Here is a 14,542-nt window from a genome sequence, read left to right as displayed (position 1 = left end):
ATGTCCCCCCTTTTGGGATTTTTTATACCAATTTTGGGAATGGTATAGCAATATTTCTTGAAACAATTTTCCCTACAAAAATCAATAAAAATCATTATGATATCACAATTAGTTCAAAAGTTATTAAGGTTTCAATCCATATTTTTAATTCCCCAAGAAATGGAATTTTTGAAAAAATTGTTCCGTGCCTAGGAATAAATCTCTCTCAAATACATTTCCAGCGATGTATTATATTTAGACCCGTGCTTAGTCAAATGCGCCAAAAACTTGCACTAAACGTCACTAACTCGGATAAAATATTCCTTGTGCATAATTTGAAGCAAATCAGAGAAAAATCTGACTTCTGGAACCATATAAGTGCATATCGGGCGTAAGATATATATGGGGGCTATATCTAAATCTGAACCGATTTCAACCAAACATACGGCATGCTACCTCTGCAAAATTTCAAGTAAATCGGAGTGAAACTGTGGTCACAAAATGAAAATTTAATTTCCGGTGGCCATGTAAGTGTATATCGGACAATAGATATACATGGGAACTATCTAAATCTGAACCGATTTCCAAAAAAATTGCACACTTGGCTGCACTATAATTAGACTCCTCGTGCAAAATTTCAAGCAAATCTAAACAAAACTTTGTCTTCTGGGCCATATAAAATACTGACAAAATCCAGTGTTGCTTCTTTATGGCCTCAGAAGCCAGAGTTTTACTTATGGCGTTTTCTTTTCTTGTAAAAAATGCACACTTTTTTTACATTTTGCCCGGAAAATGTACTCTTTAGGTTCTTTTCTAAAAAAAACAGGCAAAAGTGCGAAAAGGCTTCGAATTCTGTTGTGAAAATAGCGCCACGCATAGAGGCAAATTACGGGCATTTTCAGCACTGCCAACAAACGAGAGTGCTGCGATTGCCCTGTTTCCTTCTTTGAATTCTTTTCTGCCCGCTGAAATGATAACATTTTTTTAGGTTTCTGGTAACATTTTAAAAATGCGCATTCTGTACAGACAAAATGAAGGCAAAGCACTTTTTTCAGAAAAGAAAAAACCATTAGATTTGCACGAAGAGTCTAATTAGTACTTCTAGGTTCAAAATACTGACCCCACATTGCCAAAATTTTGCAAACAAAAAAAAAAAATAATTGTGGGGCCTATATCTTGCGAACAGTAAAAGATAATCGCACACGCACGCTAACTTTGCTTTTTTGAGCTTTACAATTTCTATCCAGCGGACTTGACAGCTAAAACAATATTTCATACCCCCAAGGTGACCAACTTTCAACGCCTACAGGTCTGCCCGTGGACCCACTAGCCCTTTCACTACCGAAATAAACCTAATGATAAAAACTTTTATTTTTCTTCTGTTTTTACTGGTACTAACAGCATGTAGAACAACAATTGTCATTTTGAAAACCTACTTAATTATTTCAAGAGCTATATGAGCTTGTTCTGAAAATTTGATTCATGGATTGTGACCAAATGGCCTTACGACAATAAGCGCTATTTTGCCTATAATAAGGTTAAATTGTAAGGGCCGATGTTGAATGTGAACCACACCTAAACGCCAAGTTTTTTCCGAATTTTATTTAACATTTCTCTATTTCAGATTTACTCAATTTGAACCATGGAGAGATACACAATCCAACAACGTGTTAAATGGTTCCAAGAAATGGCAACAGTGGATGATCAATTTTCGAAGAAAATCATCTTCAGTGATGAGACACATTTTCACCTCAGTGGATTCGTCAATAAACAGAATTGCCGCATTTGGGCGAATGAGAATCCAAGAGTTGTTGTCGAAAAATCAATGCACCCACAAAGAGTGACTGTTTGGTGCGGTTTATGGGATGGCGGCATTATCGGGCCGTACATATTCCAAAATGAGGCCGGCCAGGCAGTTACTGTGAATGGTGTTCGCTATCGTGAGATGATAACGAACTTTTTATGGCCCGAATTGGAAGATATGGATGTGGAATATATGTGGTTGCAGCAGGACGGTGCCACTTGCCACACAGCTAACGAAACAATGGCTCTTTTGCGCAACAAATTCAATGGTCGTGTTATTTCACGTAATGGCGATGTCAATTGGCCGCCAAGATTATGTGATTTGACATCGTTGGACTTTTTTCTTTGGGGTTATTTGAAAGAAAAGGTGTACGACGATAAGCCAGCAACAATTCAAGAGCTAAAGGATGAGATAATTCGGCACATTAACGGCATAGAACCTCCATTATGCCTCAGTGTCATCGAAAATTTGGACCATCGGGTGAAGGTGTGCCACCGAGGTCGCGGCGCCCATTTGGCCGATATTTTGTTCCATACATAATTGAGTAATACCAATATATCATAATAAAATAAAATTACAATAATTTCCTAAATAGTTTGTGTTTTATTCAAAATCAACATCGGCCCTTGAAATTTTAACCACCCTTTATGTGAATTTCTAGTTTCTATGGTAACTGTCAAACTAAAACATCTCAACCCGGTGTGAACGGTGAAATGTTTTGGAAAAACGAGTCGGGGGGAACATAGCATAAGAGAAAACAGAGTAATCGTTTATCCAGGACATCTCCAAAAATATGCAACACTGTCATCAGCTGTTTTAAAACAATCACAGAAAAGAAGTGAAATCTTGCATTTTTAATGTATAAAATGCTCAAATAGTAATAAATATTTACTGCTGCGATTATTTACGACACTTTACCACTTTGAATTTCATGTTTTTCGATAAATTAGTCAAATTAATTGCTATTGTGAATCGAAGAAGCGTCACTTTATCAAAATACAATCTGGCAACACCGGCGCGACTTGCACTGATGAGATGTTCTGGATAGAACACCAGTGCAACGATGTTCTGGATAGCCCATACAAATGTTGTATCCAGTGCAAAAAGAAAACAGCCCTTTTATCAATCCTGATTTATGCACTTTACAGACTATAAGGTGAGTACTATGTTCAGCTTTTTCACCAAAACACTAAATTAAAAGTACAAATATATTTATGAAGACGATTATATTTTGATCAAGTCTTGCCAAATATAGGATGGAAGAGATCCAAGGAATTGTTTGCAAATAATTTTATATTTCTAAATTAATTAATTAAAAAAAGTAATGTCGGGGTTTGTAAGGAATCTTAAGGGCACCTTATACGGTCGGATAAACCCTGCGACACAACACGTTGCGGCGACAAATCCGATAGTATAAGGTCGTGTTCGGCTGTCGCGGGGACGTGTTGGCATAAAATCAAAACAACTTTGATTTTTGCTGGTTGGGTGGTACAAATCATTGAGTGTAAGGGGATGTTCGACAAACATTATCAAAGACAAATTTATTTTTACATTAAAAACAGGCATTTCTGTAATGAAATTAATGATGGATCGCCAATTCTGGTTGAAAATTAAAGAAATATATAAATCTAAACCAGTATTGTGGCAAAAAAGGTGGAAAAATTCCACTTACAATCAATGGGAAACCAGGCGACAAGTATTTTGAAATTCATAAAGTAATTTGTAATATATTAAATGTGGATTACTTCAGGAATCATTGTTTTGACACATATACCAGGATTTTTTTATTATTATTTTCTTACATTTTTCAGTAAAAAATGGTTTCACCCATAAATCTTCGTACAACTTCATTGTTTGTTTATGCTTCTTCTTATTTTTTCATGTTGTCATCACATTTGTTCGTGCAGTGTAAGGGCAAAACTTGAACGAACACACAACAAATAGACGAACTTCTGTCGGAGTGTTTATCCGACCGTCTAAGGTCCGCTTTACAGTGTGTCGAATCGATACGACTTGTCGGCGATGACTAAATAATCGGTATATGTGTTATCGATCCCATAAACATGCAGCAGTAGATTATGCTTTCGGACATAATTTATAATATATGAGATATGTTCGACACGAGCACTGTCGTCCGGAATAACTGATAGTCTGTAAGGCGCATTAAGGTCACGGTGCACTGTGATATAAGAAGTATCTTACCTTTGTGTTATCCTTTTTGTATGGAAAATAATTTTGTACTTAAAAATTGTTTAAAATGTATTAGTTTTTTATTTGATTTATTAATTTTTCAATTCTATTAGCATTTTTCTTATTGTTGTTGATTTGTTTTATTTTATTGGGGTTTGTTGAATTGGTATTTTTGTTACAATATTATTTATCAATAATCGAAGTGTGTTTTTTCTTTTTTTATTGGATTTAATGAAAAAGAATTATTTGTTTTTTGTTTGTTTGTTTGTTTGCATTAAAGCATTCGACGTCATGTTATTGCTATGATTTATTTTGTAGTTTGTTGCTTTCATTATATTTATTATGTATTCCCATGGTGCAGTTTATGGTTAATTTTATTTATATCTTTGTTTTTATATTTCTTAGCTTTTCTTTTTGATGTAAAACGCAATAAAGAAATCTAGGAGATTTAGAAAGAGGGTGTGGATACTAGAAAAAAAATGTTTATGTATGGATTTGTTTTATAAATAGTTTTTATTTTTGATTTTAAACCAAAATCTTTGATGTTATAATGAATCATGATTATTAAATAAATTAAATTAAATATAATAAACTGTGTGTTTTTTATTTGTTTATTTACATACGCGATTAGTAAAAAGTATATAAGCAAATGGTCAAGGCCAGATAATACAGGTAAGGTCATATATTCGTAACTTACATATTCGGTTCGTTCCTCTACTTTTCTGACAAGTCGTTTTTCTTAAAGAGTAAAAACAATCTTTTAATTCTTGATTTTTTTTTAAATCTTTTGGTTCATCATAAGTGTTCAAAATTTGGCTAATATTGGAATATTTGGAAAGCAAACACAAAAGAGAACGTACAAATATCATTATTTTCTGCGTTTATTTCTAATGTCCGCCGCCTTACAGGCGAGTTTTGCAAAACCTATTGGCGTGCATGAGCTGTCATAATGCCTAGGAAAAGGAATCATTTAAACTTCTCTTTTATGAATGTCCTGCATTTTGTTTCAGGCGTAAGAGAATTCTATGGGCATATAGCTTTATGTTGTTTTCTTTTCTTGTAAAAAATGCACACTTTTTTGAATTTTACCCGATAATGTACTTTTTAGTTTATTTTCGAAAAAAAAAACAGGAAAAAGTGCGAAACGGCTTTGAATTCTGTTGTGATAATAATTCCACGTATAGAGGAAGAATGCGGGCATTTTCAGCACTGCCGACAAACGAGAGTACTGCAATTGTCCTGTTTGCTTCTTTGAATGCTTTTCTGTCCGCTGAAATAATAACATTTTTTTAGGTTACTGGCAGCATTTTAAAAATGCGCATTCTGTACAGACAAAATGAAGAAAAGACCAATAAATTACTGCCGGGCCTGGAAAATGTTAAGCAGTGTTACCAGAGAAATTTTTTCTCTTTACCCTACAAAGCCAAAAAAGTTCCCTACTTTCCCCTACAAAAAATTTCCCCTACATCATTTTTCGTTAAACTTAAACAAAAATTAATAAAACTGTGGTTATATGTGCTTTATTATAAAAATTGTAAAAAAAGATGTATTAAATCCTATAAAAATTCATTAATCTCAAAAATAGTATAGCTCCTTAGAGGAATTAAGTTTTTTAGAGCCTGTTTCGGTATGTCGAACGGGCTCTATCGATCGACTGAAATGGAAACAAACAGCTGAATTTATAACCAAAAATCAGCTGTTTCTATGCATTTCAGTCGATCGATAGAGCTCGTTCGACATACAGAAACAGGCTGTAAATTACGTAGTCTGTCATTTGAAAGTCACAAAGTCTCTATTGTTGGCCTATTGCATCTACTTCATATTCAGCAAAGAGCATACTAATGCGCTTTACAGACTATCAGTTATTCCGGACGGAATGTCGGTGTTTGTAAAGAATCCTACAGTGTGTCGGATCGATACGACTTGTCGGCGATGACTAAATAATCGGTAAATGTGTTATCGATCCCATAAACATGCAGCGGTATCGATTATGCCTTCGTACTTAACTTATAATGTGCACAATGTCAATGGGATATATTCGACACGAGCACTAGGGCTGTTTTCTTTTTGCACTGGATGCAACATTTGTATGGGCTATCCAGAACATCGTTGCACTGGTGTTCTATCCAGAACATCTCATCAGTGCAAGTCGCGCCGATGTTGCCAGATTCTCACTCACAATAGCAATTTATTGTGACTCATTTATCGAAAAACATGGAATTCAAAGTGGCACAGTGTCATAAATAATGGTAGCAGAAACTATTTATCACTTCTTTTCTGTGATTTTTTAAACAACTGATGACAGTGTTGCATATTTTTGGAGATGTCCTGGATAAACGAGTACTCTGTTTTCTTTTAGTCCTTCACGGCTTAGGGTATCCAGTGCTAAAAGAAAACGGCCCTACTGTCTGTAAAGCGCATAAGATGTACTTCAAAATTGCTCATTAAATTTAGTAGATCACACTTTTTTCGCAAAATAACTTATAGATTATATATTTTGGCGAAAGATTTTTTATGTGAAGCTTCGATTTACCATGTTTCTCAAGTGCTGATCTACCACAGCTAATGTGTTTGGCACAAGCAGTGTATTCACACTTCTATCTATCGTCCTTCACTTCAGCGAGCAATTCTTTACAGATCTCCTTTGCATTTAAAAAAAAAAATATTTTTTTCTGTTCTTTTCTGATGGCTTCCAAAGACAGTTTTCTAGAAAATAAATGAAGTAATAAGAAAAGTATACTTGCAAAAAAATTCCAAAATTTTATACCATTTTCGCTGGAGAGTATTTTTATTTTTTCTTCTTCGATTGGTGAAGAGGTATGCCGAGGTATGTACTTTGTAAAGAAACATAAATGTTGCCACACATTTTTTAAGCTCAAGCCTTGCCAGCTTCTAATGAAAACAAACGCGGCGGAAAGATTATTAAAAATTGTGTTGAGCGAAAAAGTCTCTACATTATGCTGTAGTTGGAAAAGTCTGCCTCTACCTCCCTACAAAAGGCAAAATATTAGGGAAAAACCTACATTTAGGGAATTTCCCCTACTTCTGTTGACGTTAAGAAACTAGAAAAAACGTTCAAAAAACTAGGAGTACCTATATGTAATAGGTATTTTTAGTTAATGTGGTATCACAATGGACTGAATAGTCCAAGTAAACCTGAAATAAATCGGGATGCCATTTTAATCTAAAGGTAAGTACTATGTTCGCTTTCGCGTTGAAATTTTCGTGGTTACTTTATTAAAACAGTTCAATATAAAACAGACAAATTACCTCAATTGATGCGTAGTTTCTTGTTCCTCTAGATTTCGGCAAGACTTTACAGGAATAAGTTTGTTTTCATTTATAATTTTGATTATTTAAGGAAAAGTAATCGCGAAAATGAAGTGGTTTTCAACTCGAAAACCGAACATAGTACCTACCCTAACCTAAAATAATGTTCGAAATGGTCAAACGGACGGACCATCTAAGTAAGTTTATCATATATGGTTAATGCATAGACCTTATAATACATAGATGATCCACTATTCTCATGTGTCAGTTCCAAAGATTAATTTTCTGACATTTCGTTTTGATTTTTTCGTAAAGAGTCAGTCCCAAACATTAAATTTCGCGCATTTGCTTTTGTGTTGTTCGTAAAGAGCAATGCTGCTCAAAATTAAATTTCGTATAATCGCGGTTTTGGTCACAATATTTTGTTCAAATATGAACTTTCGATATATTAATTTATTTATTTAATTTAACATTTTAATCTAACCTAAAATAATGTTCGAAATGGTCAAACGGACGGACCATCTAAGTAAGTTTATCATATATGGTTAATGCATAGACCTTATAATACATAGATGATCCACTATTCTCATGTGTCAGTTCCAAAGATTAATTTTCTGACATTTCGTTTTGATTTTTTCGTAAAGAGTCAGTCCCAAACATTAAATTTCGCGCATTTGCTTTTGTGTTGTTCGTAAAGAGCAATGCTGCTCAAAATTAAATTTCGTATATTCGCGGTTTTGGTCACAATTTTTTGTTCAAATATGAACTTTCGATATATTAATTTATTTATAAATCCTGTGTTGCATCATAAACGTTCTAATTTTGTGTAAAATTGACAAACTACAAAAAGGAAAACGAAAGAGATTGTAAGCCTGCTCTTATTTTTCTCGTTTTTTCTAAACTTCGGAACTGTCAAACATAGTTTGACACCCATGGCTCATCTATGTATTATAAGGTCTATGGGTTAATGTAACTAGAACAAACTCACATATAGCATGAGTCTCCCATAGAATGTCAGCACAAAATGGCAGCCTTATTTTGATAAAATAATCCTGCCAGCATTTCGAGGATCGATGTTATCCCCATCGCTCTTCGGTGTTCCTATAAAAATCATCAACTGTGATGGAAATGTAAGAAAACAAAAATTTGAAAGTATTTTACCATCCCTATTGTTAGAAAGTCATTTTGATATTTTGTTAAACAGAAAATGGCGAAAATATTTCATTTGTCGCCAATGAATTATAATAGATTTTAATTTGAAGACACGCCGCTAACCTTCAATATATTCCACCGCGTATTTTGAACTTAAAGGCTGAATTAAATATCATGCGTTAATCCGTGCGTTGATGGAATGGTTGATTTTTTTCAGTTTGAAGCACTCTAGCAAAACTGCTGCTTTCAAAGAGAAAAATTCAACTCTTCAATCAACGGACGCATGGTATGTAACTCAACCATTAGGCCTTGCTATGCTTCCAAAAACGAGCGGTAAGCTTACCGTTGCATGTCAGGACGGAATAACTGATAGTCTGTGTTTGTAAAGAATCTTACAGTGTGTCGGATCGATACGACTTGTCGGCGATGACTAAATAATCGGCAAATGTGTTATCGATCCCATAAACATGCAGCAGTATCGATTATGCCTTCGGACTTAACTGATAATTTGCACAATATATGGGATAGGTTAGGTTAGATGGCAGCCCGATGTATCAGGCTCACTTATGCTATGTACCCACCGACTCGTTTTCCTCATTCGTTTTTCCAAAACATTTCACCGTTTACACCGGGTTGAGATGTTTTAGTTTGACAGTTACCATGGAAACTAGAAATTCACATTTACTCGAAATTCACATATATGCAACCTATGTCCAAATAATTACCGCGAGCGCAAAGGGAAATTTTTTTTTATGTTATTTTCACATGTCCCTGTTCTTAAAAGCCTTTGTTTATTCTTATTTTTCTATGAAACTTATTTCAATATTTTGACATATATTTTGAATAAGGTATGTTATTCGGGGTATATTCTAAATTAGGTGGGTTCACATTCTAAAATTGACGTGTTTTGGAGGAAAACTTGTGTTTTGAACTTGTTTTTTAGTATGGCGAAAACGACTCGTTTTGAAGTGCTTATAAAGGGAAAACATTTCAAACCCCAAAACATGCTTGGTGAGAACACCGTATTAGACTATTCAGTCCATTGTGATACTACATTGGTGAACTTCTCTCTTATCACTGAGTGCTGCCCGATTCCATGTTAAGCTCAATGACAAGGGACCTCCTTTTTATAGCCGAGTCCGAACGGCGTTCCACATTGCAGTGAAACCACTTAGAGAAGCTTTGAAACCCTCAGAAATGTCACCAGCATTACTGAGGTGGGATAATACACCGCTGAAAAACTTTTTGGTGTTCGGTCGAAGCAGGAATCGAACCCACGACCTTGTGTTTGCAAGGCGGGCATGCTAACCATTGCACCACGGTGGCTCCCAATATATGGGATATGTTCGACACGAGCACTGTCGTCCGGAAGAACTGATAGTCTGTAAAGCGCATCAGTTGTTTGTTTTTGATAGAGAATGAAGCCGCCGTTAAATATGTCGACTCATCTCTACTCAAATTTAACCGCCAAATAATCAAAATATTAATGTAGGTATTAAGTTCGAGTTTAGCCGCTAAAACCGCTAAAGTGAAAACTAAATTATTAAAAAAAGGCATAAAATTATACATATTTGTTGCAAATTTTATTATAACTTGATGGGGAATAGCCCAAAGCAAATATTTAAAAAGTTTGTATTCCTTAAAATGGAGTATTAAAGAAAAGTAATCGTGAAAAAATAACGATTTTAGCGGCTAAACTCGAACTTAATACCCACCTTATCAGAAAACTTTATTAATAATTGTTACATTTTTTTTGCCAAAATTATAGACTTTCCAACTACAATCAATTAGTATCAAGTTGCTATAATAGTTGTACAAAAAATTAGCTCAGAAAATTTGAGTGAAATGTAAATTTGATTCCAAGATTGGTTGTACAACTAATCTCATTACAGTTCGGAAAACTTCAAATCAATTTTATAATGGATAATTGTGCGTCGCCGAATAGACAATTTTATATCGGCTGAGCCGTCAAGCCGCCACCGGAGGCAAATATTTAGTGTCAGCCGGCGCCGATCAAAATGGGTCGGCTACGTAAGATTAAAAAATGTACGTCTCGTTTTCGTATCAGCTGATCAAAAAACAATTATCATCGATTAAAAGAAGAAGAAAATGTTGAAAATATATTTTATTAAAAAATTAAAATCGTGTTATTTTCGGTTAGAATACATTATAAATATACAAAAAAACTTTTATTCATTCATTTTGAATATAAAAAACAAAATCAACTTTTTTTCCACCTCTTCTTGTTAGTTTGTTTACAAGTTTAACGATCACATAAAAAATCATACATTACACACAAAAAAATTTCTGATTCAATCACGAAATTAATTGATCCAATTAATTTTTTAATTGGAATGTCTTCAATCACAGAAATGATAGTATCAATTAAAAAAATTAATTGACGGTCAATTAAAAATTAATTGATCCAATTAAAAAATTAATTGATACTATTAATTTTTGTGATTGATTTTTGTTTCAATTAAAAAATTTGTTGATTCAATTAAATTTTTAATTGAATATTTTTTAAAACTCAATTAAAATTTTAATTGGAAAAATTTTCGTGAAATTTTTTTCTGTGTACCGTTACGTCACGGCAACGTGACGTAAAGGCATAACCAGTCCTTTATCACAACTGTCAGTTAGCAGAAAGTAAATTGCAAATATCTTCTCTCCGCTTAATTTTAATTAAAAAATTTTCGGCAGTTAGCTGGCATATGAAATAAATAGGCATGATCACTATAATGCCAATAGTACGATTTAAAATTCCATTAGTAAATGTAGCACTAATGGAGCTTTATAGAAATTATGGTTAAATCTGATTGTTAAGTCTTTCCAAAATATAAAAGAAGTGACATCTGCATAAATTAAAGGAGTTTTTGTTTTAATCATTCATAGATATATAAAATTATAATCAAATGGGAATATTCTTTTTTTTTGTAAATTGTTTATATTATTATTTTTTTTTACTTTTCCATTTCATTTTTATGACTTAATTACAATTATTTAAAGCTGTGAGTTTGCAGTACGCATTTAATTTTATAAGATTTATTTGTTGTTGTTTATTAATAATCTTCAGTTGTATCTATTGGTAATAATATTTATTTATTACTCAATAGTGTATATGTATTGAATTATCATCGCTTCATGTTTCATCGTCTATTGAATTGTGGTTAGCTTAACTTAAATAGTTTTAATTAATAATTTCATTTTGTAATAATAATAATGCTAAGGTTTGGGCTTTAAACATTTTTCTTTATATAAATAATTATTTTGTTGTTGTTCTTGTTGCCTTTTAATCTTTTTATTAATTGCTGTTTATTATCATTTCTAAGAGCTGAAAATGAATAAAAAAATATGTATATAAGAGTAGGTATAAATACAATTGATTTTTTTTTTAATATTTTAATTTTTTGTCTGTTTCGTTAATTTTTTGTACCAATCGAAGTAAATATATTTTTTTTACAATTTTTGTTAGTTTTTGTTCAAATTTTAGAATATCTTTTTTTGTGTGTTTTAGTTTATTTAATAGCTATTTTGTAGGGCTTATTTTTCTCTTCTTTTTTTTTGTTTTTAGTATCATAAGTGAACTATCATAGTCCATTGGAAAAACATATGTTTAGATTTTTTGGTGTAGGAAAAAAAAACTGAGTAATAAATCATAGCTTTTTTAATTGTTTATTTATGTAGGAGTTTTGTTTTTCTTATCTATTTTATTTTAGTTAGGTTGAGTTTTGTATTTTAGAAATCTTGTTTAGCTAGCTAAATTGTTTTGGTTTATTTAAGTGAACAAAAGCATAGATATTGAGTTATGAAAAAATTAGAATGAAGAAGGTATAAACTCAACAATTTACAAAGATATTTTGGATTTGTTTTTTAAATAATATAATAAGAAATCTTAACCCTATAAAAATACTAAATTTTGCTGAAAAATAATGAATATTTGATCTGTTTCTCCTAGCCATTGGGCTATTTTATATTTCTTTATATTTATATTTCACCGCGAAAAATATAAGTTTTCTGACATTTCGTTTTGGTTTTGTTTTTTGTAAAGAGTCGGTTCAAAACCTTAATTTTGCAGCTTTTTGCTTTTGTGACGATCGTAAAGGGTCCTGTCCTAAATTTCTATTTTCCTGTTAAATTTCCATTTTCGTGCGTTTGGTAGCAAATTTTTATGCAAATATGAATTTTTTAAATATTTAATTTATTTATAAATCGTCTGGGGAATCATGAATGTTCGGTGTCAAACAGCACCGATGAACCATCTGTGTAGAAATCTATAACCTTTGTTCTCTCCAAATATGAGATTTGCATGATGGATGAAGGTGGGCATTCGTGAAGTTTAAACAACGGCGCTTTGTTAAATATCAAGCAAATTCACTGAATGGAATTTGGTGATAACACCATGAAAATCGATCGAAGTTTGGGGACATCACTATGACATGTCGAACTTAGAACGAAGTTTGGGGACACGGGGTTTTTCGTTTATTAATTTTCCCCGTTTCATTTGATAATTAGTTACAAACAATTGTTCAAAATTAAAAAGAAAGTATATATAAGTTGTGATACGTAACCGAGCTCTTAAAATGTAATAAATAAATTATCATGTAAACAATAAAAAAAGTTTGGGGACAATACAATGACATATTTTTGCTGCATTTTTTCGTTTGACTGGATTTTTTTTTTTTTGGGATATTCAAAATATTTTTGTAAATTGTTAAGGTTATTTCAAATTTATTACTATATATAGTTCGTTAATTATTATTTTTTTACAATCTAATCTATAAATTAATTGATGTTTTTACATTTGTTGTTTTATATTTATATGGAGGTATTTATGTAACACTCCACGCATGCTCGCTCCATTGCTTAAAGCCATATAAACATAATTACTTCTTTATTTACTTTTTTTTGATTTATTACTATTGGGTTTTCAATAAGAGGAATTTCATTTTTATTTGCCTTTTGCTTATGGTTTTTCGAAACTTTTTACTAACTTTAGAAAATTTTTGAAATGGCCCAAGGTAAAAATATACATATTTTTTTAACAGAATAAACGAAAATATTTAACACCAATTTCTCATTATGTAAAGAATTCTTTCGTTGGTCTAGAATTTCCCAAAACAACAGAATTTATAAAGAAAAAAATCAGCTGTTTTTGACGTTTTAATCGAACGAGAGCGTTCATTTCGAATATGAGAAATTGTGTGGTAATGTTTACCGGCAATTTGGATCAGAAGCCTTCCAAATCCACATCGAATCGCCGAAATTTAAAAACTTTGCTCCTCTTTATTTAACTGCATACAAAATGTTGAAAAGGCATTTGGACTAGAAACGAATACATAACAGGTTGGCTGATAAGTCCTCGGTCTGACACATAGATAGCGTCGCTAGTATTAAATGCATATTATTTTTATATAGTACCAACCTTCAAATGATTCGTGTCAAAATTTGACGCCTGTAAGTCAATTAGTTTGTGAGGTAGAGCGTCTTTTGTGAAGCAACTTTTGTTATTGTGAAAAAAAAAATGGAAAAAAATGAATTTCGTGTTTTGATAAAATACTGTTTTCCGAAGGGAAAAAATACGGTGGAAGCAATAACTTGGCTTGATAATGAGTTTCCGGACTCTGCCCCAGGGAAATCAACAATAATTGATTGGTATGCAAAATTCAAGCGTGGTGAAAAGAGCACGGATGACGGTGAACGCATTGGACGCCCGAAAGAGGTGGTTACCGACGAAAACATCAAAAAAAATGATTTTGAATGACCGTAAAATGAAGTTGATCGAGATAGCAGAGGCCTTAAAGATATCCAAGGAACGTGTTGGTCATATCATTCATCAATATTTGGATATGCGGATATGTGCAAAATGGGATGACGCGCGAGCTCACATTTGACCAAAAACAACAACGTGTTGATGATTCTGAGTGGTGTTTGCAGCTGTTAACTCGCAATACACCCGAGTTTTTCCGTCGATATGTGACAATGAATGAAACATGGCTCCAACACTACACTCCTGAGTCCAATCGACAGTCGGCTGAGTGGACAGCGACCGGTGAACCGTCACCGAAGCGTGGAAAGACTCAAAAGTCCGCTGACAAAGTAATGGCCTCTGTTTTTTTGGATGCGCATGGAATAATTTTTATCGAT

Source organism: Haematobia irritans, chromosome 4, assembly GCF_050003625.1.
Source record: "Haematobia irritans isolate KBUSLIRL chromosome 4, ASM5000362v1, whole genome shotgun sequence".
In the NCBI taxonomy this organism is placed as follows: domain Eukaryota; kingdom Metazoa; phylum Arthropoda; class Insecta; order Diptera; family Muscidae; genus Haematobia; species Haematobia irritans.
This window is presented reverse-complemented; position numbering follows the sequence as displayed.